Below are 1,152 nucleotides of genomic sequence, written 5' to 3' on the forward strand. Positions count from 1 at the left end.
TATTGTTTAAATAAAAACAAAAGAAATGATTTCGATTTATTTTAATATAATAGATAATAATCTCGCAAAATCAAAATATAATAAAATATAATAAATACATATATATATATGTGTTTGTGTTTGTATTTGTATTTACGTAGAAGAGACTCGTTCATTGTTCCACCAACAACGATTCTCACTTTGCTCCTATTTTCGTATTATCCAAAGGGCCTCCCAGGTTGTTGCAACTTCTACTATAATGCATCGAACTATATTATTGCCATGGCACTGAACGCACTTATGTGCAAGTTCCGAGACACCATGGTCGTTTATATTCTCACTGCTGAGAATATAGACGTTAACTATGCTCTTGAATACCGTTTCTTGCTGATCCTTTCTTTGTATCACAGATAACAAAAAAGATATACGTATTATACACGCATATACCCACACACACATTACAAATAGACAGATACAGACACACGTACGTATGGATTTTATTGCAAAGTGTTACAAATGTTCTTATTGAATAAATATTTTTCGTTTGAAAAAAGTAATTTCATTTAACAATAAGTATTATATTAAAATTGTAATACATATTTGTTGTCTTTTATTATAAATATTATTGATTTAAATATTCAAATATAATGTATTATTCGTATGTGTGTGTGTGTGTGTAAATTTTCATTAATAAATCATAGTTAAATCACACACACATGTATAGGTATGAATAACTTATATGTTTTTTTCTCTTTCGTATTTCTTATGTAAATAAAAAAAAAGGTTGCTTTTTTAAATTCAAGTTTCGAAACTTCCATCGATGAATAATAAAAGTATTATATTCTATCATATACACACTATCACTTAGGCTTAAACTCGTGGATTGTGACGCGGCTAGACGACTATGCTTACGTAAAACGTGCCACGCCTACATAGCAAATCCGAAACTTACGATTCTAGTGATTTTATATATCCGGTGCACCGAAATCACTCGATTGAAGAAAAAGAAAGAAAAAAAAACACACCACTATATTCGTGATTATTAAATCTTGATTTTCCTTATTTGATTTAGCGATAATCAATTTAACAGGGTGACTCATAAATCTCTTCAAAGTAATCAAATAATATTCAATACGTTCCCCTATAAAATGTATATATACATACGATGCATAT

Source organism: Polistes canadensis, unplaced genomic scaffold (genome assembly GCF_001313835.1).
Source record: "Polistes canadensis isolate GaletaPanama2010 unplaced genomic scaffold, ASM131383v1 scaffold_35, whole genome shotgun sequence".
In the NCBI taxonomy this organism is placed as follows: Eukaryota; Metazoa; Arthropoda; class Insecta; order Hymenoptera; family Vespidae; genus Polistes; species Polistes canadensis.